The sequence below is a fragment of the Scyliorhinus torazame genome, chromosome 6 (genome assembly GCF_047496885.1).
Source record: "Scyliorhinus torazame isolate Kashiwa2021f chromosome 6, sScyTor2.1, whole genome shotgun sequence".
NCBI lineage: Eukaryota > Metazoa > Chordata > Chondrichthyes > Carcharhiniformes > Scyliorhinidae > Scyliorhinus > Scyliorhinus torazame.
The window spans coordinates 151470341-151494346 of NC_092712.1; positions in this window are offsets into that span (position 1 = coordinate 151470341).

Consider the following 24006-nt stretch of genomic DNA (forward strand, 5'->3'; position numbering starts at 1 on the left):
CAGGACTGCGTTAATATATGGAAATTAGTTAGAAAGGATTGGAAAGGTTCATCCTTACCCTGAAGGCGTTGCTGGAAGACATTGCGCTCAAAGCTCTCGTTCATTTCGACTTCACAGTGACTGTCGAATTTAGCTGGAACGGTCTTGAATTTGGTCTTGTCCTCGCCGTCGGCAAAAGTGAGCGAGTTGAAAATCTGGATGGCTTGGTCCCCCACAGTTGATAGGAGCAGCGTGATTTTTCTGGCATTGGACGCATCCTCGAGGCCCAAGGCCTCAATGTAGAGAAGGAACCTTTGCTTGAAGACCCGCCAGTTGGGGCCGAGATTGCCGGAGATCCGTAGCTGTGGAGGGGCCTGGATTTTCTCCATGCCGCTGGAAGGCACTCGCTGGTCATCACTGAATCACTCGAGGTAAACCACTTAGATAAAGTAGACTACTGGTACCATGTCGTGTTATTCACCCTGAGGTAACACGGACTGCAACTGGATGCAGTTGTACTGTAAAGTAGACACCAAACTTAGACGTTAGTTCAATACGTTTTATTGAACTTCTGGAGCAGTGCACACAGCTTGCTGTGGGTTGACACTCTACTAATCTAAGTGTGCTAACTATAACTAACTAGACCAGACTAGCTCTGAGCCACGTGTAGAAGGTGCTTATTGATATATACATCCTGACTGTCACTACAGTTGTCCCCAGTGAAGAGAGGCAGAATGCTGATGCCTCGTGTGTTTTATAGTGGGAAACCCCCCTCTAGTATTCTGCCTGGTGATTGGTTGTGTTCTGTCCTGTGTGTTGATTGGCTGTACTGAGTGTCTGTCACTGCCTGTCTGTATCTCATTATGTGCATGAGTGCATATCATGACACCTATGTCTTGTCCCTCCGGAGTATCTACAACCTGGATAGTCCAATGGCTTAACAATTAGACAAAAAAAAACACATTATCAAATGATTGTTGGTGGTTACAAAACAATTTGAACTATTCCTTGTATTGAATAATCCAAAGAATAACCCCCCCCCCCCGCCCCCGAGGTTTCTTTGAGGAAATGAAATCACTGTGTATGCGTGTAGGCCATGGACAAGGGTAAATAGAATAACCTCAGTGGTCTTTTATCTCTATGTTACTATGTAAGATCCCTAATATGTCAGGTCCTATTTTTACCATTTCTGAACTATCTCAGAGCTGATGATAGCAGAGGTCACCATCTGCTTCACTGTTAAATTATTGAGAAGGTGGAAACCTTATTCACATTCAATTTTGTTTGAGTATTATTCCAAACTCCCTGCACTCTAGTACGGCTTTTGACAGTATTGTGCAACCCCTCTGATGAAAAACAAGGTTATTTAGATGTAATCAGGCTACAGGATGTTCAAGTGGTATTACTGATGATTTCTGGCTTGCTGTGTGACATTGTAGGTGGAGTGCAACATAGATTCTAATCTCTGATCACTTAGTGATGGAAACATAAGCATTCCCCATCAATAACTTGTTTATCCTTGACCTGTTCTTACTCAATACTAATGAAAATGTGCTGGTGGTGCACATTCGGCACGTGACTGCAATTTCCATGGTAACGATTCTGATAAATAAAGATAATTTTGCCCCATAATACAATTCTTGTATTTATTTTTAAAACTGTTGAAACCCTGAATTCGCAATGAAGCATTTTGGGACAAGGTGCTCTATTAATGCAAGTTAATTCTTGATTTCTATTTTCATGTCCTTGAAACAAAAATATAGTCAATCATCAGCGTCTAGCTGGAATGTCATTTGATTCATGGATTTAACATAGATTCTGGTTTACTCATTTATGTCATCTCCTTCAATGCAAATAGCCATGGCCACTGAAAAATAGATCAAATGCCTCTTTCTTGAATATCTGTTTAACATGTTTGTCAACTAAATTATATATTGGGCCATAACTTCCCAACTCCCGAGTTTTGGATTGGGGGGTACCCCAATGATGTGCTGGGGATACCCACTCGGACGTTCCCAGGTAAGCATTTGCAAGGCTATTGTCCAGAAGCGCTAACTTCCCCCGGACAATTGGGCTGGGAATCATCCAGAAAAGTGATTCAAATCACAAACATCTGAAAGTTCTGCCAGGGTTACGCTAATAGCTACTCAGAAAAATGCTAGATGAAATAAAATCTCTGGGTAATATTTCAAAGACCCAGATCCATCCCTGAATGGGATTCCCCTACATCCAAGCCCTCCAGGGGACTCCCTCCACCCCTCCTCAACTAACCCCCCGCGATATTTCCAACGCTACCGCATGGGACACCAATCTCCCTCAACTTGACGCTCATCCCTGACTCGATCCCCCAACCTAGCTGGACCCCCAACCCCATCCGACACTGATTGTCACTCCAACTTCAATAACTGGAACATATTGTCGATGTGGATCTTGTTAAACGATTACATCTCTCTGCTGCCTCGTGGCGCTGAGGACCCGGGTTCGATCCCGGCCCCGAATCTGTGTCCGTGTGGAGTTTGCACATTCTTCCCGTGTCTGCGTGGGTCTCACTCTTACAACCCAAAGATGAGCAGGTTAGGTGGATTGGCCATGCTAAATTCCTCTTAATTGGAAAAAAAATAATTGGGTACTCTAAATTTATAAAAAAATTTTAAATGATTACATTTCTAAACTTGTACGAACACCTTTATACTGGAGAAACTGTGAATAGTTTGGTGTCGCGAAGTCTTGAAGCGCAATTAAATAAACAGCACAAACAGTTTGCTTAAGGCAATAGCTTAACAGGATTGATTCTTGAAACCTAACAGACAATATTTGACCAGTACCAGATAAGGGGCGAAATTCTCCCCCAACGGCGGGATGTCCGCCGACTGGCGCCAAAGCCGGCGCCAATCAGACGGGCATCGCGCCGGCCCAAAGGTGCAGAAGGCTCCCTCAATGTTGGGGCTAGGCCGACGCCGGAGGGATTTCCGCCCCGCCAGCTGGCGGAAATGGCGTTTGTTTCCCCGCCAGCTGGCGCGGAAATGCGGCGTATGCGCGGGAGCGTCAGCGGCCGCTGTCAGTTTCTCAGCGCATGCGCGGGAGCGTCAGCGGCCGCTGTCAGTTTCCCGCGCATGCGCAGTGGGGAGAGTCTCTTCCGCCTCCGCCATGGTGGAGGCCGTAGCGGAGGCGGAAGGGAAAGAGTGCCCCCACGGCACAGGCCCGCCCGCGGATCGGTGGGCCCCGATCGCGGGCCAGGCCACCGTGGGGGCACCCCCGGGGGTCAGATCGCCCCGTGCCCCCCCCCAGGACCCCGGAGCCCGCCCACGCCGCCTGGTCCCGCCGGTAAATACCAGGTTTGATTTACGTCGGCGGGACAGGCAATTCCTGGGCGGGACTTCGGCCCATCCGGGCCGGAGAATCCAGCGGGGGGTCCCGCCAACCGGTGCAGCCCGATTCCCGCCCCCGCCCAATCTCCGGGAGCGGAGACTTCGGCGGGGGCAGCGGCGGGATTCACGGCGACCAACAGCCATTCTCCGACCCGGCGGGGGGTCGGAGAATGACGCCCAAGATTCTCGATCTGGCTTCGATGTGACAGTGCCAAATGTTTGACAAAAATTCTGTACTGATCGAGAATGGAAATTTCATCATGAACTAAGCAAAATAAAATTTCACTAAAGCTTTATACGCATTTCTTTTCCAGTTACTATTTCTACCTACCTGTGGCCCATTAAGGGCCAGAGTGGGTAAAAATTGCTCCTGCAATTTCCACCCGGCTGAAGGCCTGGGTGGGCTCCTCATTTGCCTGAGAAAGGTTGCAGGTTGAGAATCAAGAAATGGTCTGGATTCAGGCAGGTAAATAACTTGTTTGTTTTCAACTACCCAGCTACCTTGTTTCTATTAGATGTGCAGGGTTAAAATTGACCTCATTAAGTGGTATGTATGAGTCAAAATAACGAATAGCATAAATGTCACTATTTTGTTGAATTGAGTTATAAAATCTGCCCTGCAACGTAGAATGGAGCCAGAACCATAGAATCATCAAAAAGTTACAGCACAGAAGGAGACCATTCGGCCCATCTTGTCCATGCCAGCCTGAGGACACCTCGGTGTCCTTTCTAATCCCACCTTCCTGCACCCGGTCCATAGCCCTGTAGCTTAGAGCACTTAAGGTGCAGATTCACGTACCTTTTAAAAGAGTTTAGGGTCTCTGCCTCCACCATAATTTTGTACACCTCAATTAAGTCACCCCCTCAGCCTTCTTTCTTCCAAGGAAAATAACCCCAACCTATCCAATCTCTCCTCACAGCTACACTTTTCTAGCTCTGGCAACATTCTGGTAAACCTCCTCCAGAACAATTACGTCCTTCCTGTAATGTGGTGACCAGAACTGCACACAATACTCCAGTTGTGGCCTCACCAGTGTTTTATACAATTCCAACATTATATCCTTACTTTTATATTCTATCCCTCTGCCAATGAAGGAGAGCATTCCATGTGCTTTCTTTACAACCTTGTCTACTTGAACTGCTGCCTTTAGGGACCTGTGTACCTGTACGCCAAGGTCTGTCTCTTCATCTACCCCTCTTAGTATATTCCCATTATTGTACTCCCTATAACTATTTGACCTCCCTAAATGCATGACCTCACACTTCTCTGTGTTAAATTCCATCCACCACTTTATCCCCATTTCACTAACCTATCTTTGTCATTTTGGAGATTATAGTTACCCTCTACATTGTCCACCACTCGACCAATCTTTGTGTCGCCTGCAAATTTCCCAATCGTGCCCTCTACATTCACGTCCAAATCGTTAATACATAACACAAACAGTAAGGGTCCCAACACCGAGCCCTGTGGAACACCACTTGAATATTCCAGGTTTGTTCCATGGTCACCGCAGAGTTTGTGAATCACAGCTGTAACAGTAGCAGCAGCTTCAGGAAAGGAGGAGAAAATGTAGGAGTGATTTAGGGGAAATTTACTGCAATGTACAACTGTGTATCATGGGGGCAACACGGTAGCATTGTGGATAGCACAATTACTTCACAGCTCCAGGGTCCCAGGTTCGATTCCGGCTTGGGTCACTGTCTGTGCGGAGTCTGCACATCCTCCCCGTGTCTGCGTGGGTTTCCTCCGGGAGCTCCGGTTTCCTCCCACAGTCCAAAAATGTGCAGATTAGGTGGATTGGCCATGATAAATTGCCCTTAGTGTCCAAAATTGCCCTTAGTGTTGGGGATAGGGTGGAGGTGTTGACCTTGGGTAGGATGCTCTTTCCAAGAGCCGGTGCAGACTTGATGGGTCGAATGGCCTCCTTCTGCACTGTAAATTCTATGATAATCATATTTTTCTTTTCTTATCAGCAATGGTGGGGGAATACTTTGTGAATCTCAGGGTAGGGGATTACAACATAAACTTTCTGTCTATGTTAAATAGTTACTGTAAGTTAGGAATGAGTTGGGTGAGAATGGTAAATGCAGATGAATAATGTCTTTATATTTGTCTTGAAATTAAGTAATTAGTAGAAAATGTATGCATAAAAATGCCCGACATTAATTTATGTCAAAATAACTTTCTGATCTGACATGTTGCATTTTTAAAATTTCCTTTGCTGAAATTATTTATGATCATGTTTAATTTGTGCTTTTTAACAGCATTTAAATGAGCTCTTTGCAAAATGGTTATACTTTCTGCATTCCTGCCTGCCTGTAGATGGCTCCACTACACAAGGCATAGGCCCCATCCCTGGCACCACTCAGTAGGACACATTACAATTGGAATTGATCACTGATAACACTGCTGCTTCCCAGAGGCACTATGGAGTATTAGACCTTCGAAAGTGTTTGAAGTCCAGCGATAAGGTAAGCAGGCAGTGAGTGACCTTTCGTTCCTTCTTGATGTCCTCGCTTTCTCCACTGAGGCCATTAATCATCATAATCAGAAGCGGACTGGCTACAGTAACCAGCAATTAACTTCAGATCTATGCTCTCTTTGATAGGCTACTTTTAATTGTCTAATCCAATTATCTGAACAGGAGACACAGCTCTAAGTGAAGCCTGTGCTAATTGGCAATTGTGTAATTAAGGTTCTTGCACATAGTTTGACAAACTTAATAATCACAAAAGAAACTACTTAATTAAGGGGGAAAGGTCTCAAGGTAAATCCTGTTCAGGGCATTAAATAGTAATTGGGTTGTATCTTAGTTGCTATTTCAGTGGTGAAGGTAGATCAGTTTTAGAGTTGCTTTTGGTAACTTTTTATATCCCAGAATCTTCAAAACAGCTCGGAATAGACTTTTGCGTGAATATTGCTATTCATAGGGCAATTGAGACGTGTTGTTTATGTATTCAAATGGAAAATGAGGAAACATTTTTGATATCACTGGGATGCACTGGCTAGTTTGTTGCTGCCCCCTTGTGATATCCAGTTTTGTGGCCAGAATCACAATACTCAGTGGGTTCTAATATTAGGCAGCGTTAAAGGGCGTGATTCTCCGGCCTTGTTGCGCTCTCGCTCGAGCGAAACGAGGCCGGTGAATAGCGGGAGAGGCCGAAAAAGAAAACCACACCAGGTGTCAAACAGTTTGCAATGCAACCAGCCCGCTCCCGTAGCTGAAATCTTGTCATCGCGTGGCGAGAAATCAATTATCACCACTCAAGCCCTATTTCCCTACAATTAATGGGAGCGAAACCATAGCCAACTGCCTCCCTTCATTCAGCGGCCTTCCCAGCAAGTGGTCACACTGGCGCCGATCAGTACTCCTTTTGAAAAAGTGAACCTGCCAAAAGGGCTTCTGTGGGGAATCGAGGAGATGAGTAGCCATCTTTGCTCATAGGCAAAGGGCCCGGGGGGAGCTAGGCTTGCCACCCTAGTGCTCATCGGTGCGTGGGGGAACCATCCGCTTGGGTGGGCCGCCATGGGAGGATGGGGGGGGGCAGCGCTGGGAGGGCAACCGGGGGCAACTGATAGCGGCACCACCATGCCAATGCCTGGGTCATATGTACCCGTTCTGGGGGCAACCCTTATCCCTGCCCATCTGCCCCACCAACCACCCATATGGGGCAGCATGGTAGCATAGTGATTAGCACAATTGCTTCACAGCTCCAGGGTCCCAGGTTCGATTCCCGGTTTGGGTCACTGTCTGTGCGGAGTCTGCATATTCTCCCCGTGTGTGCGTGGGTTTCCTCCGGGTGCTCCGGTTTCCTCCCAAAGTCCAAAGATGTGCAGGTTAGGTGGACTGGCCATGCTAAACTGCCCTTAGTGTCCAAAATTGCCCTTAGTGTTGGGTGGGGTTACTGGGTTATGGGGACAGGGTGGGAGGTGTGCGGTTGGGTAGGGTGCTCTTTCCAAGAGCCGGTACAGACTCAATGGGCCGAATGAATCCGCCACAGACTGCCGAGGCCTCTGGCCGTGCAGCTGAAGGCCTTTGCTAATCGGGAATTGGCAATCGTCGTTAGGTGAGCACTTCACACAACTCAAGTGAATTCCCGTAGGTAGGCGGACCATGTAGCAGTCATTGCCTGGCACCCTAATCAGCCCACAGTGCTTGGACACTGTGCCTTAACACTACGGGGGCAGCACGGTAGCACAGTGGTTAGCACAGTTGCTTCACAGCTCCAGGGTCCCAGGTTCGAATCCCTGCTTGGGTCACTGTCTGTGCGGAGTCTGCACATCCTCCCCGTGTGTGTGTGGGTTTCCTTCGGGTGCTCCGGTTTCCTCCCACAGTCCAAAGATGTACAGGTTAGGTAGATTGGCCATGCTAAATTGCCCTTAGTGGCCAAAAAGGTTAGGGTTGTGCGGATAGGGTGGAGGTGTGAGCTTGGGTAGGGTGCTCTTTCCAAAGGCCGGTGCAGACTCGATGGGCTGAATGGCCTCCTTCTGCACTGTAAATTCTATGATTCTATGAACACCACACATGCAGCAGCCAAGATCCGAACACCCCAGGGATGGGACACAGCTCCGGGGACAGGTCTACGGCCGGAGGGTGGGTGAGTGCCATGGGGAGCGGCGATGCCTGAAGAGATGGGCCAAGGGTTCAGAACTCGGCCTGCATTGTAGAAGAAAGTGACAGAGGCATCGCACTGGTTGTGCATAAGGGTGTTTACTGTGTGTAACAATTTCCCACTCTCCCGATGGTACACCACCACCACCCCCCCCTCTCCCCCCTCAGCGCCCCCTCCTCCTGGCCGCTGCCTATACAACCCTGGAGTTCACCTTTGAATGGAGGGGCAGCTGGTTCGAGCCCCGGCTGCCCCTGGATCATCTGGCTCCCCATGGTCTGGACCATCGTGTCGAAGCCCTCGGTAATACTCCTCAGTGACTGGGACAAGCTCCGCAGCACCTCATCCATTCCCATCTGAGAGCGGGACATGTCCCGCAGAACCTCATCAAGATCAGCCTGGTACTGGGTCAGCGAGGCAGACATTCTGCCGAGACCTTCAGCCATGGCCGTCACCGACTGCGCGACGCCTTGGACACCTTCACTGATGGTGCTGACGTCGTCCACCAGGCTCGCCACTGTGTCACTGCCCTAGCAGTGTTGGCCTTGGTGCCATGAATTGCCGGCGACAACGTCTGTAACGCCTTTGGGAATCCTCCAATCGGCCTTGGATCTGCTGGAGTGACGCTGGCATCTCCATCTGAATGTTCTGGCCACTCCCTATCATCCCCATCTGCTCCGGGATTACCCCTCCCATAGGCTCAGCATCAGGCTGGGACCCAGCTGAGTCGTGGATCCAACATTCCTCCAACTGCTGTCTCGCCTTGGGGTTCCTGCCTCCACCTGATGTACAGCAGCAGCAGTTTGGTGCTCACCAGATTGTGCCCCAGAAGCCTGATCACTAACATTTCCCACTGAGGTGCGTGTACCTGTGCTGGTGTAGGATGGGGCTGACTGCTGTGATGCCTTGATCATGTCTTCCTCGGAGCTTCCCTCCGAGGTGGTCTCCTGGGAGGCTGGAGAGGGGCCACCCAGGATGGGCTGGCACCGTCGGCTGGAGGACCTGAGGGAGAATGGACATATGGTCAGTGGGAGAATGGGTCAGTCAGTAAGGCAATCACTACTCATGCTTGACAGGTCCTCCAACTGGGGCCTGGTGGGATCCTCACCTCTGCGGCGTTGGTGACCGCCCTGTTCTCGGCCACACTGGACACCTCCAGGGCCCGTTCCTCAAAGCAGGTGAGGATTCTTATGTCCGGTACCCCACCGCCAGTCTGGGGCCTCTTCCAACGATTGTGGGACAGCTTTTCCTGAGGAGGCACAGAGAAAGCATCGGTAGCCACATCGGTAGCCCCTTGCAGTGTTGGGAGGGTGGGGAGTGAAGGAAATGATGGGGGGGGGGGGGTTGAAAGAAGAGGGAGTGGAGGTAGGGCTGGGGTTTGAAGGGAGAGGGCGTGGCGGGAGTGTTGGGGGTCACATGGAGAGTTGGGGAGGGGTGGATGCTCGCGTGGGGGCGTGAAGGTCTCGGGGTGGGTGGAGTTGGTGTCGGTTCACTCGCGCTGCCCGGCGTAGGTCGGCACTTTTTTCGGCACCTCGAACCAGGCAGCACCTCCGGGTACGCTCAGGCAACAGGACATCACCTCTCCTGGCCTCCACTGGGTCTTGGAGCTGTGATGATACGCATAAGCAGTCATGTATACAAGACCTCCAACCAGCAGGTGGCAATAGAGAACAACCACGTGACACTGTTACCCCAGGGAGTTGATAGAGGGTCTTTGTAGTGGATAGTCCCAATTTGTAGCAGTTTGTAGTTAATTTATTAGTTAGTAGTTTTTGATAATATTCTTATGGTTATCTAACCCACCTAATTGGACAACAATAAAACTCAACTAGTCTAAGAACTAGACGTTCTTTAGTGCATTTATTCCAAGCGGCCAAGCACAGAACGTAACAGGAGCCTCCCCAGGTCTGCAACCTGAATCTTGGGGCCAGTCTCCTGGGTGCCATTGTTGCGAGCTGACTGGGGTTGGCTGAGTAAGTGCTGCTCGACCTTGTTATCAGGGAGCCGGCGAGTGCGGTGCCAGCGAATCGGCTGGTGAGCCTTCATTTGCAGCAAGAAGCCTGCGGGACGCAGTTAAGTGGACCAATTAACGTTTGTTTTGTTTTTTAAAGAGTTTTTAATCAACAAATGTTCAAAATGCAGCACCCAAACACCCCAAGCAACCCCCAAACAAATCATCCCCCCACCTCCTCCCCAACAATCAACAGTAACCAATTGCTGAAAATGCATAATAAACAAACCCCAGCAATTGTACAACCCTTCCGTCATTCCCCTCAGCTCGAACTTTACCTTCTCGAGGTTCAAAAACAGTAAATGGCCCCGCCACGCTAAGGTGCAGGGTGGCGAGGCTGGCCTCCACCCCAATACAACCTGCCTTTGAGTGCTTAACGAGGCAAAGGCTAAGACATCCTCCCCCGCGCCCACCTGCAGCTCGAGCTGGTCTGACACCCCGCATATGGCTTCTCGGGGGCCGGGCTTCACATCCTCATACAGGAGCCGTGAAACTGTCCCGAATACCGACTTCCAGAAATTTTCCAGTTTCAGACAGGACCAAAACATGGAAACATGATTTGCGGGATCCCTCCCACATGCTCACAGGTATCCTCAACCCCCACAAACAGCCGGCTCATTCTTGATTTAGTGAGGTGAGCCCGATACTCCACCTTCAGCTGTATCAGCCCCAGCCTCGCACAAGAAGTCGAGGCATTCACCCTCTGCAGCACCTCACACCACAATCCCTCTTCAAGCACCATCCCCAGCTCCTCTTCCCATTTCATCTTGATCCCCTCCATGGATACCTCGTCCTCCTCCAGGATCTTTCCGTAAATTGCCGAGATGACTCCCTTCTCTAGTCCCTCCACTGACAACACTTCCTCCAACAACTAAGGAGCCGGTGCTACCGGGAAGTTTGGGAATACTTTCCTTGTGAAGTTCCGCACCTGCATATCCCTAAACCCCTCGCTCTGTGTAAATCCATATTTCTCTCCCAACTCTTCTAGACTCGCAAATCAACCCCCAAGAAACAAATTCTTCATTACACTGATACCCTCCTCTTCCCAACCTCCAAATCTCGCATTCATCCTTCCTGGCCCAAACACTAATCGTCATCTCCACTGCCCCAGCCCTCAGTTTAAAATGTAACCTAAACTGCCTCCAAATTCTCAGTGTGGACACCACGACCTGACTCCCCGAATACTTACCTGGGGCCACCGGGAGCAACGCTTTTTCCAACGCCCACAACCCCGACCCCCTACAAGAGCCCACCTCCATCCCAACCACAGAGCCCCCACTCCTTACACCATCCCCTCACCTTCTCAGCATTTGCCCCCCCAATAATAGTAAAGCAAGTTCAGGAGGCCCGGTCCCCCCTTTCGCCTTCCCCTCTGTAATATCACCTTTCTAATCCTGGAAGCCTTCCCTGCCCCAGATCGCGGCGCCTGCCGATCGGTAGCTCCCAAACGGAATCCTGGCCATTCTGGAGCCCCCCCCCCCCCCTCCCCAGTGACGGATCCCCCCGACTGGGTCCGCAGCCGCCACTCCAAGTGCCCGCCAGGAGGAACCATGAGGGAACCATGCCGGCTGGAATTCGGCCAGCCTACTGGCTGAGAATCGCCACAAGGCCCTCTTTCAATGGCCCCCAACTGGTGCTGCGTCGACCGCGCGTGACTGCCGCCGATTCTCCGGTCCACGGAGAATCGCAGGAAGGCGCGGACCCGATCGTGGGCCTGACGCCCCATTCTCCGCCTCCGCGCTGAGCGCGATTTCGGCTTGGAGGCTCGGAGAATCCCGCCTCCTATGTTCTAACCCATCTCTCACTATCCCCTTCCAGAACCCAGAGCTCCTTAAAGCAATGGCCAAGGGTTCTAGAGCTAGTGCAAACAAAAGGGAGGCCATGGGGCATCCGTGCCTCGAACCCCGATGCAATGCAAAATATCCCAAATTCAAATTATTCGTACACTCGCTAGCCTTTGGTTCCTTATACAGCAGACGCACCCATGCCCCAAACATTGACCTGATACCAAACCTCTCCAATACTGCCATCAGTACCGGGTCGAATGCCTTCTCCGTATCCAGAGCCACCATCACTTCCGTCTCCCTTCCCTCTACTGGAGAGAGGGCCACATTCAGAAACCTCCTCATGATTGAGAACAACTGCCTTCCCTTAACAAACCCCATCTGATCCTCCCGATCACCCTCGGGAGACACCCCTCCAGCCTTAACACAGACACTTTTGCCAAAGTTCTAACACCTACATTCAGCAGTGAAATGGGTCTATACGCGCACATTCCACTGGGTCCTTATCTTTGTTTAGCAGCAATGAGATGGAGGCCTGCCCCATTTTTTGTGGCAAGGCCCCCCTGTCCATCGCGTCCTCGAACATGCCCACCAATGGAGCCAGCTGGTCTTTAACATTTTTACAGAATTCAGCTGGGAATCCGTTGGGCCCTGCCACTTTCCCCGCCTTCATCCTCCCCATTGCCTCCTTCACTTCTTGCATCCTCACGGGCTCATCTCAGCCCACCCTATCCTTCTCCCCCAACCTCGGTTACTCCAACCCATCCAAGAAATCCCTCATCTCCCGATTCTCCATTGGAGGCTTCGACCTACACAGTTCTCTATAAATGTCTACAAAATCTTCATTAATCTGCTCTGGAGCCACCACCAACTTCCCTGCCTTATTCGGTATCCGGACTATCTCCTTCTCCATTGCCTCCCTTCGGAGTTCGCCCGCCAACATGGGTCTTGCCTTCTCCCCATACTCATATACTGCCCCTTTCAGCTTTCTTAGCTGACCTACCGCTTTCCTCATGGACAGCTGATTGAACCTCGTTTGTAGCTCCTTCCTCTTAACTAGAAGACCCAGGGCCGCGCCCTCATTGAGCTTCCCATCTACTTCCAAAATCTCCTCTATCAGTTTATGACGTTCTTCCCTCTCAGCCCTATCTTCCATGGCCTTGAACGAGATCACTTTGCCCCTTATTACCACCTTCAACGCCTCCCAGACCACCGATTGTGAGACCTCCCCGTACAATTAAACATCACATGCTCCTAGATCACCTTTCCAATCTTCTCACAGAAGCTCCGGTCTGCTAGTAACTCTACATCCATTCTCAACCCTGGCCTCTGAGCTACCCCCTTTTCCAATACCACATCCATCCAGTGTGGGGCATGATCCAAAATCACGATTGCTGAGTACTCAAGATCTCTGAATCCTAGCCAATAATGGGAAAAAAAAATAATACTCCCGTACCTCTGGATGTAGGAACCTCCATGGATCTACCCCTCATAGCTTCTCCATAAGCCCAGCCAACGCATTCGCCCCCCCCCCCCCCCCACATTGGGACAGCAAGCGCGGCTGGGACTTGTCCACCTTCGGGTCCAACACCATGTACCAATCTCCCCCTACTATTATCTCACGGGTATCCAGATCCGGGATAGCACCCAGCACCTTCTTTGCAAACCCTTCATTGTCCCAGTTGGGACTGTATGCGCTCACTAATGCCACTAACCTACCCGCCAACGCACCAATCACTACTACATACCTGCCACTGATCCGCCACCTCCTTCTCCATCTGGAACCCCACCCTCTTGCCCACCAATACCACTACCCCCCCATAGCCTTACTGTCAAACCCCGAGTGAAACACTTGACTCATCCAGCCCTTCCTAAGCCTCACCCGATCTTTCACCCTCAGATGTGTCTCCTGCAGCATCACTACATCAGCCTTTAAGCTCTTCAAATGTGAGAAAACCCTCGATCTCTTCACCGGTCCCCCTAACCACCTCACGTTACACGTTTCTAATCTGACTAGGGGTCTCTCACCCCCTCACCACCCTTTATATCCACAATCATCATATATCTGGGTCCTGCCTCTCAGGCCTAACCCACCCCAACCTTTTGTTACCGTCAAACAACTGCCTGGACGTGGGGTCCACAAACACTCCCAACTACACCCCCATATTAACCCTCACCCAGTATCACTTCCCTCCCTCTCTCTTTCACACCCCAGGCCCATCAAAACCTGCTCCACCAGACTGAGATAGCCGCAGCCCCTTCCCCCACTACACTCCCATCCACTAGCCAGACTCTGCTTGATAGTGCAGGGGCCCCTGCCTGGACTCCCCTCCTCCCAATCCCCTCTTCCATAACACAATACCAGGGAAAAAGAGAAAAAAGACCCCAACCAACAACACCCCTCCCGAACTATCCCTGCCGAAGTTAGTGCACTTTTCCCCCAAATCCAAAATAATTATAACAAATTCAGCCAGACTACCCTCCCACATTCCACCAACCCCGAGACCTCTACTTTCCCACCACCCAGTACACAAATGTAAAACCCTGCAAACAGAATGTGGTGAATGTATTCACCATAGTATAAGCTGTCTGTGTAGCACTATTGCCCAATGGTAATGTGATCTCCTTCCAGGTATTGTACTGGAACCTGGTGGGCTCGTCTCTGGCTCCGCCCCCCACGGACGGTATATAGACCGGCCGCCTGGGGGCGGCGCTCATTTGTACAGCCGACACAGGCAGGCATGTTCTTGGTTAATAAAGCCTATGTTCACTCACTCTCATCGTCTTGCAGTGAATTAATGGTACATCAATTTATTAACCAAAGACATCACTATGGAAGCCACTCTAAAGCCTGATAAACTGAAACTCGACGCATGAGCAGCAGAAGCTAAGGAAATCGTCTCCCACTGGCTCTGCTGTTTTGAGGCCTACCTTGACTCCTTCAAAGCGCCTCTCTCCGATGCCCTCAAGCTGCGCATCCTCCATGGCGGGGTGAGCCACCGAATATCGGGTATGATTAAGGACGCAGCCACGTACGAAGCGGCGGTCGCGATTGTAAAGAGACAGTTCGTGAAGCCTGTGGACGAAGTGTTCGCGCGGCACCTCCTCACTACCCGCCGTCAATGCGGCGGGGAATCACTGGACGAGTACCTAGAGAACCTGACGCTACTCGCCCGCAATGGCAACTGCAAGGACGTGACGGCCGATGGGCACATAAAACTGATGATCCGGGACACCTACGTGGCTGGGGTCCGGTCTAACTACATCCGCCAGCGACTGCTGGAAAATGGGGCCACTGACCTACAGGACACGGTAAAACTAGCCACCTCGTTGGAGGTGGCCTACCAGAGCCTCAGCGCATTCCTGGCAGACCCAGCGAACGCCTCGTGGGCACCACCGACACGGGCGTCACCAGACCCGACTACGTCTCAGGTCTGTGCCACGTGGCTGCCCGTGCAGCCCAGGGGACCATCGTGCTACTTCTGCGGGCAGGGCCAACACCCCCGGCAACGTTGCCCAGCCCGCACCGCGACATGCAGTGACTGCGGCAAAAAGGGACATTTTGCCAGAGTCTGTCTGGCCCGATCCAAAGCCCCGAAGTCGAAAGCTCACCAGGCCCGATCCACGGACTCACAGGCCCACAGATCCCACAAGATGGCTGCGTGCCTGCCGGTACCAACCCCTTCAGACGCGTCACCCGCCTCGTGCAGCTCGTGGGGGGAGCCACCTTTACCTCAGCCCGACACGTGCGACCAGTGGGGGCGGCCATCTTGGTCGCCATCTTCGCCTCAGCCCGACACGTGCGACCCTTGGGGGCCGCCATCTTGTGACCTCGATACCTCAGACCACGCAGACTCTGCCGCAGCTCGGCGCAGTAACCCTCGACCAGTCGCGGCCAAAGCATCTGAGGAATTCAATGATGGCCGTCCGGGTCAATGGGCACGAGATCCCCTGTCTTTTCGACTCCGGGAGCACAGAGAGCTTCGTCCACCCCGACACAGTAAGGCGCTGCTCCCTCCACATCTACCCCACATCCCAGACAATCTCCCTCACCTCCGGATCCCATTCGGTACAGATCCGAGGTATTGTGTCGCGAACCTCGCGATACAGGGCGCTCAGTACGCCCAATTTAAACTGTATGTCCTCCCTCCCCTCTGTGCCCCCCTACTGCTTGGACTCAACTTCCAATGCAGTCACCGAAGCCTGACACTAAAGTTTGGCGGACCCCTACCCCCCTCACTGTATGCAGCCTCGCGACCCTTAAGGTCCCCTCCCTTTCCCTCTTTACGAATCTCACCCCCGACTGTAAGCCCATCGCCATCAGGAGCAGGCGGTACAGTGCACAAGACATGGTTTTTATCAAGTCGGAGGTCCAGCGATTCTTGAGGGAGGGGTCATCAAGGCCAGTAATAGCCCCTGGAGAGCACAAGTGGTGGTCGTCAGGACCGGGGAAAAGAATCGGATGGTTGTGGACTACAGCCAGACCATTAACCAGTTCACGCAACTGGATGCGTACTTCCTCCCCCGCATAGCGGAGATGGCCAACCAGATCGCACAGTACCGGGTGTTCTCCACGGTCGATCTGAAATCTGCCTACCACCAGCTCCCGATCCGCCCGGAAGAGCGCCACTACACTGCCTTTGAATCAGCCGGTCGACTCTTCCACTTCCTCAGAGTCCCTTTCGGCATCACTAACGGGGTCTCGGTTTTTCAGAGAACGATGGGCCGAATGGTGGACCAGTATGGGCTGCGGGCTACATACCCGTACTTGGACATCTGCGGCCATGATCAGCAGGACCACGACGCCAACCTCCAGAGGTTCCTCCAAACCGCCCAAACCTCAACCTCACATATAACAAGGAGAAGTGCGTTTTCCGCACTACCCGGCAAGCATCCTCGGCTATGTCATGGAAAACAGGGTTCTGGGGCCCGACCCCGACCGCATGTACCCCCTCATCGAACTTCCATTTCCCCACAGCCCCAAGGCCCTCAAACGCTGCCTTGGGCTATTCTCCTATTACGCCCAGTGGGTCCCCAACTGTGAGGACAAAGCCCGCCCACTTATCAAAGCCACGATATTCCCCCTGACGGCTGAGGCCTGCTTGGCCTTCAGCCGCACCAAGGTCGATATCACTAAGGCCGCGATGCACGTGGTGGACGAGTCCGTCCCCTTCCAGGTAGAGAGTGATTCGTCAGATGTCGCCCTGGCCGCCACCCTCAACCAGGCGGGCTTCTAGTAGCCTTCTTTTCTAGAACCTTCCACGGCTCCGAGATTCGACACTCCTCTGTCGAGAAGGAAGCGCAAGCCATTGTGGAAGCTGTGCGGCACTGGAGGCACTACCTAGCCGGTAGGAGGTTCACCCTCGTCACCGACCAACGGTTGGTAGCCTTCATGTTTGACAATACACAGCGGGGCAAAATTAAAAATGACAAAATCTTGAGGTGGAGGATCGAGCTCTCCACCTATACTTACAATATCAAGTATCATCCTGAGAAGCTCAATGAGCCCTCAGATGCCCTGTCCCGCGGCACATGCGCCAGCGTGCAGGATGACCGACTTCAGGCTATCCACAATGACCTCAGTCACCCGGGGGTCACTCGGCTTATCCACTTTATTAAGGTCCGCAAACTGCCCTACTCCACCGAGGAGGTCAGGGCCATGACCAGGCATTGCCAAGTCTGCGCAGAGTGTAAGCCGCACTTCTATCGGCCAGACAAGGCCCACCTGGTGAAGGCCTCCCGGCCCTTTGAGCACCTCAGTATCGACTTCAAAGGGCCCCTCCCTTCCACCAACCGCAATATATACTTCCTGACCATCATTGACGAGTACTCCCGCTTCCCCTTCGCTGTCCCATGTCCCGACATGACCTCGGCTACCGTTATAAAGGCACTGCACAGCATCTTCACCCTGTTCTGTTTCCCTGCATAGGTCCACATGACCGGGGCACCTCTTTCATGAGCGATGAGCTGCGTCAGTGCCTGCTCAGTAAGGGCATCGCCTCGAGCAGGACTACGAGCTACAACCCGCAGGGAAACGGGCAGGTGGAGGGAGAACACGACGGTATGGAAGGCCGTTCTTCTTGCCCTTCGGTGTAGAAGTCTCCAGATTCCCCACTGGCAGGAGGTTGTCCCCGAGGGACTCCAGTCCATTAGATCGCTCCTTTGCACAGCCACGAACGAGACCCCTCACAACTGTTTGTTTGTCTTCCCTAGGAAGACCATCTCCAGGGTCTCGTTTCCATCCTGGCTGACGACTCCGGCACCTGTCCTGCTCCGAAAGCCTATGAGGAGCCCCCTGGTTGAGGGGGTCCAGCTGCTGCACGCCAACCCCCAATATGCCTATGTCGCGCACCAAGACGGACGGCAAAACACGGTCTCCCTCTGGGACCTGGCGCCCGCTGATTCCCAGGCCAACCCCCCCCCCCCCCCCCCCCCCCACCACTTATCGCCACACCCCGAATCCCTTACGTCCCCCCGGGCTCCTGTACTGTCCCGAGCCTACACGCCACCATCCACCACCCCCCTGCCGCCATCCACCACCCGCCTGCCTACCCCCACCCCTCAACCGTCGCCGACACACCTGACCGAAGCTCCGGACAACATGCTCTCGGAGTCAACAACTGCAACGCCGCACCGCCAGAGCGGAGGAGGTCCAAAAGAACAATCCGACCTCCAGACAGACTGAATATATGATGATCCCACTTCACCCCCGCTGGACTTCACTTTTTTAACAGGGGCTGAATGTGGTGAATGTATTCACCATAGTGTAAGCTGTCTGTGTAGCACTGTGGCCCAATGGTAATGTGATCTCTTTCCAGGTATTGTACTGGAACCTGGTGGGCTCCGCCTCTGGCTCCGCCCCCCTCGGACGGTATATAGACCGGTCGCCTGGGGGCAGCGCTCATTTGTAAAGCAGACACAGGCAGGCAAGTTCTTGGTTAATAAAGCCTATGTTCACTCAGTTTCATCGTCTCGCAGTGAATTAATAGTACATCACAAAACAAAAGCAAAGACTAAACCCAGACCCCTTCCCCTCAGTCCAGATCACATTTCCAGTCCCATCTCTCATTTCAGTCCCATTCCTTCGGCCTTCACGAATGCCTCTGCTGCCCCCACCGTTCTGAAATAGAGATCCTTTGATTTGTATGTCACCCTCAACTTCGTGGGATAGACCACTCCAAACCGCAGACCTTTGTTGCAGAGTGCCGCCTTCACCTGTCCGAAGCCACTCACCTTTTTGCCAGTTCCATCGTCAAATCATGGTAAATTTGTATATCAGCACCCTCCCATTTCACCTCTTGCCTTTGCTTTGCCTAGTTTAGGACCTTTTCCTTGGTATGATATTTGTGGAAGCGAAGTATGACTACTCTTGGCTGCTCATTCGCTTTTGGCTTCGGCCTTAACGACCAATGTGCCCTGCCCAGCTCGTAATGGGAGGGTTCTTCGCCCTCCCCATCAACTCCACCAGCATCTTTGCAAAGTATTCGGTCAGCCTCGGGCCCTCCACCCCCTCCGGCAGACCCACGGTCCCAAGGTTTTGCCTCCTTGACCTGTTCTCCAAGTCCTCCACCTTAGCTTTATTCGTCACCGTCACTCCTCGTCCATCAAAGTAATCTAGTTGCTGTGCTGCGACATAGCCACCTCCATCTCTTCCAACCTATCTCCTTGCTCACTTATTTTGGCCGCATGTTTTGTTTCAATACAGCTGCCTTTACCGGAACCCCATCGCCTCTCCACCCATTTCGCATCATAACCATCATTTCCCTTCTCATCACCTCCATATGTCTGGTGAACAGCCTTTCAAATCCACCAGACATCACTTCAATCAAAGAATCCGCCGCGAGGGGAGCGGAGCCATGTTGTGCTTCTTACCCCGCCATCCTCTTTTCTGTCTGAAGCGTCGACTCACTCGGCAACAAATTATCGGTCACCCCCTTCTTTTCTGTTCATCTTCCGAAATCGATTAATACAAAAAAGCGCCGCTGGGAATGGGCTACAGATGTTGAAAAAACTAAAACTTTGGGTAGGAGCTTCCCCAAGCACGACCTCCGTTCACATGACGTCACTGGAAGTCCAAGTGGACCAATTAACGTTGAATAGCGTTGCAGCCTCGTTGGGCCGAGTGCCTGAAAGCTCGTGGCAGTTTCCGCTCACTACCACACTCAGAAATCTTTCCGGATAATCGCGCCCCAAATCTTGAAGACTCCCAAACTCTGCAATGGCTCAATGAATAAATATATTGCCTGCCATGGTACTCAGCCATACATGCCAGGATGGTCTTGGGGTGTCACAGCCAGAGGATTCCAATGAACCTGACATTACATACCAGTGACATTGAAAAACATTCAGACGTATGATTCCTGGATCATGTTGAGATATCCGATTTGAGGTGAGGTAACTATAGGACTGTGTGGTGCGACTGGTGCAGACAGAGGAGGGCAAGGTTAAAGCAGAAGCAGAATTTGCATTCTTGTTCGCTATTGGGGTGATCCCTGCTGAAACGTTGCCAGTGTGTAAAAGGCAATTAACCTCCACTGCAATGATCCCCATGCCTGAATGATACTTGGTCTAAACTTAATAAATAAACAATTAGTTCTTGGAAGTGGACAGCCAATGAAATTGGAACTCTATCTCAACAAAAGTGCGAACTGATAACTTCAAAAGAAGGTGAAGAACATTAGAACCATAAAAACAAAAGGCTGAAATTCTGGATTAGAATCTTACCTGATCTATCTATCTATCTATATCTATCATGTGACAGTGGTCTTGTAAAAATAGCCATTTGATGAGCAGTTTTCTTTCTTGCATTTTGTTTACTGTGGATTCATGAAGCCCATTTTTAAGTTTATCACCTGCACTCTGTCTAGAGCCTATCACATCGAATGACTTGTGGGGATCAGACCACATGAATTGTAAAAGTATCATGCTGTGCAGTGATCACTGTCATAATATCCACTCATGTATATAATGAGATGCAGACAGGCAGTGATTGACACACAGGATGACCAGTAAGCACACAACACAGTGCAGCCAATCACCAGACAGAACTTTACCACTATAAAGTCAGAGGGCACTAGGTTTCCCGCTCTCTCGGGACCCAGCCACTGAGACAGTCAGAGGCCACGAGCTAGCAAGTGCAAACACCATGCGGTAGTTATTAAGTCTGGTCAGGCTACTAAAAGGTCTCCAGTCAGTTCAGTCTGGTGTGGACCCACAGCTGAATATGTATATCAGTTCTATCGTTCAATAAAACAGTGTTGGATCTTCTCCAGTGTTAGATGTCTGTTTCTAGCCTCCCTGCATCGAGTGCAGTCCATATCGAACCTACCTGCCTAACACATCATGTTACCAGAGTGATACTGATCTTGACGGACCTACCTCGAGTGAATCAGCCTTGACCAGCAAGCAGCCATCTGGGGAAATGGAAAACATCCAGCCTCCTCCGCAGCTCCAACTCTCCGGCAACCTCGGCGCCAATTGGAAAATCTTCAAGCAAAAGTTCCTCCTGTACATCGAGGCCTCCGACCTCGAAGCAGCATCGGATGCCAGGAAGATCGCGCTATTTCTCTCCATCGCGGGGGACCACGCCATCCACATCTACAACTCCCTTACGTTCGCTGACGGCGAAGACAAAACAAAATTCAAAACAGTCCTGCTGAAGTTTGACAGCCACTGCGACATTGAGGTGAATGAGAGCTTTGAACGGTACGTTTTCCAGCAGAGGCTTCAGGGTAAGGATGAACCTTTCCAGTCCTTCATGACCCATCTCCGCATCCTAGCGCGGTCATGTAACTATGACTCGATGGCTGATTCCATTATCCGGGATCAGATCGTTTTCGGGGTCCACTCCGACTCCCTTCGGCAGCAGCTCCTGAAAGTCAAACAGTTGATCCTCTCTGTCGCTGTCGAGACGTGCGTTGTCTATGAGCATGCTAAGAATCGTTACTCCCACATCAGGGCGGCAGAAACTGCGAAGCTGGCCTCCCACGAGGTGGAACGGGTGCAGGCCATTGCACAAATGCAGGGCCTGAGCATCGAGGAGAGTGGCCGTTTCGCGCGCTTTTCCCGGGACCCTGCGCATGCGCGCTACGACCGAGTGGACAACGAACCCAACAACCCGACTGCGCAGGTGCGTACGTCGACCGACCGCACTGCGCATGTGCGATGGCATATGGAACACGCTGACGTCGGCGTCATGACGTGTTCAAATTGTGGCTCCGCCCATTTAAAGCGGCAATGTCCGGCAAAAGGACGCCGGTGTCTACAGTGTGGCAAGCTTGGCCACAACGCAGTCCTTTGCAGATCTGCTCCACCGCTCAGCAGCCAGCGATCCCAGCTGCAGCGCAGAAGTGTCCGCTCAATACAACAAGGCATGCTAGATTCCGATCCCGACAGCCCAACAGACCCTGATGCTGAGTGCCTCAAGTCCCCATACCGGCTGGGCATCATAACAATACATGTGCTGCCTTCCACCACAACGGCGAAATGCCTCTCGATCCTCAGTGTGGATCCCGACGATGAGTGGTGTGCTGTCCTCACAGTTAACAAGGCTCACATCCAATTTAAACTGGACACTGGCGCATCAGCGATCCTCATCTCAAAATCTGACCTTGACACCATCCGCGCCAACCAATCATTCTTCCACCGGCCTGCCAGCTCCTTGACGACAATGGCAATGCCATAGCTGCCAGTGGCTCCTGTCAACTAGGGGTACCCAACAAGGCGATCAAGGCAATACTGCGGTTTGAAATCACCGGGCCTGACAGAGCGTCCCTGCTCGGTGCTCGAGCCTGCAAGCCCCTGACCTGGTTCAGCGAGTCCACTGGGGATGGCCTCGCCTGATGGAAACTTGCAAGCCGATCTAGATGACGTTATCACGCAGTACCACAACGTATTCGATGGAATGGGCACGCTCCCATACCGATATAAAATCCTGCTCAAGCTGAACACCACCCCTGTAATTCATGCACCACGCCGGGTGCCGGCGCCCCTCAAGGATCATCTGAAAAGCAACTACAGGACCTCCAAGATCAGGGCATCATATCGAAGGTCACAGAGCCAACAGACTGGGTCAGCTCCATGGTCTGCGTAAAGAAGCCGTCAGAGGAGCATCGCATTTGCATTGACCCTAAAGATCTTTTTTTTTTTAAATAATTTTTATTAAAGGTTTTCATAAAATATCAATAACAAAATGAGAAAGAAAAAAGAACCCAACAGGGTTAAGTACAAAACACAATCTAAAAAAGCAACCCCCCAAACCCCTCCCCCCCTGTACCTAAATAATAAATTAACATTAACACCCCGACTTAAGACAACAGGTGTATACAGCCCCTCAGACCCTTCCAGTGAAAATAACATAAACAAAAATAAAGTAAACCCCCCCCCCCTCCCCCCCCCCCCCCCCCCCCCCGCCCACCACCCCCCCCGAGCTGCTGCTGCCATTGACCAATGTCTATCGTTCTGCCAGAAAGTCTAAGAACGGTTGCCACCGCCTAAAGAACCCTTGTACCGACCCTCTCAAGGCGAATTTCACCCTCTCCAATTTAATGAACCCTGCCATATCGCTGATCCAGGATTCCACGCTTGGGGGCCTCGTATCTTTCCACTGAAGGAGAATCCTTCGCCGGGCTACCAGGGACGCAAAGGCCAGAATTCCGGCCTCTTTCGCCTCCTGCACTCCCGGCTCCTCTGCCACCCCAAATATTGCGAGCCCCCAGCCCGGTTTGACCCTGGATCCTACCACCCTCGACACCGTCCTCGCTACGCCCTTCCAAAATTCCTCCAGCGCTGGGCATGCCCAGAACATATGGGTGTGATGTGCTGGGCTCCCTGAGCACCTAACACACCTGTCCTCACCCCCAAAGAACCTGCTCATCCTTGTCCCGGTCATGTGTGCCCTGTGCAGCACCTGAAACTGTATGAGGCTGAGCCTCGCGCATGAAGAGGAAGAGTTCACCCTCCCAAGGGCATCTGCCCACGTCCCCTCTTCGATCTCCTCTCCCAACTCCTCCTCCCACTTACCTTTCAACTCCACCACCGAGGCCTCCTCCTCCTCCTGCATCACCTGGTAAGTTTCCGAGATCTTCCCCACTCCCACCCACCCCCCCAAGAGCACCCTGTCCTGTACTGTGTGTGGCAGTAGCCATGGGAATTCCACCACCTGCCATCTGGCAAACGCCCTTACCTGTAAGTACCTGAAAGTGTTCCCTGGGGGGAGCCTGTACCTCTCCTCCAGCTCACCCAAGCTCGCGAA